The sequence below is a fragment of the Sinocyclocheilus anshuiensis genome, unplaced genomic scaffold, assembly GCF_001515605.1.
Source record: "Sinocyclocheilus anshuiensis isolate Anshui unplaced genomic scaffold, SAMN03320099.WGS_v1.1 C30531833, whole genome shotgun sequence".
NCBI lineage: Eukaryota > Metazoa > Chordata > Actinopteri > Cypriniformes > Cyprinidae > Sinocyclocheilus > Sinocyclocheilus anshuiensis.
The window spans coordinates 1-200 of record NW_015560697.1 but is presented as its reverse complement, the minus strand read 5'-3'; the positions used below and the strand labels follow the sequence as shown (position 1 = coordinate 200).

General features: G+C 52.5%; 1 non-coding gene across 1 annotated transcript; it reads left to right on the top strand.

The window, feature by feature from the left end:
• The first annotated feature begins 72 nt into the window (after window positions 1-72).
• Window positions 73-144, top strand: trnah-gug (transfer RNA histidin (anticodon GUG)). Its single transcript has one exon. It is a non-coding gene; the product is annotated as a tRNA-His (tRNA).
• The last annotated feature ends 56 nt before the right edge of the window (window positions 145-200 follow it).

The window sequence follows — 200 nt, the reverse complement described above, 5'->3', positions numbered from 1 at the left end:
GAAAAAGCCACGCTTTGTTTAGTGATGTCGGTGCAGTGGCGTTGAATTGGGGCGAACTCATGCATGCAACAATCCTCGTTAGTATAGTTGGCAGTATCTCTGCCTGTGACGCGGAAGACCGGGGTTCGATTCCCTGACGGGGAGAGCTAGTGGTTTTCTGCTGCCGTTTTGGTGCAGCCATAGGTTGCAGAAGGGTCAAC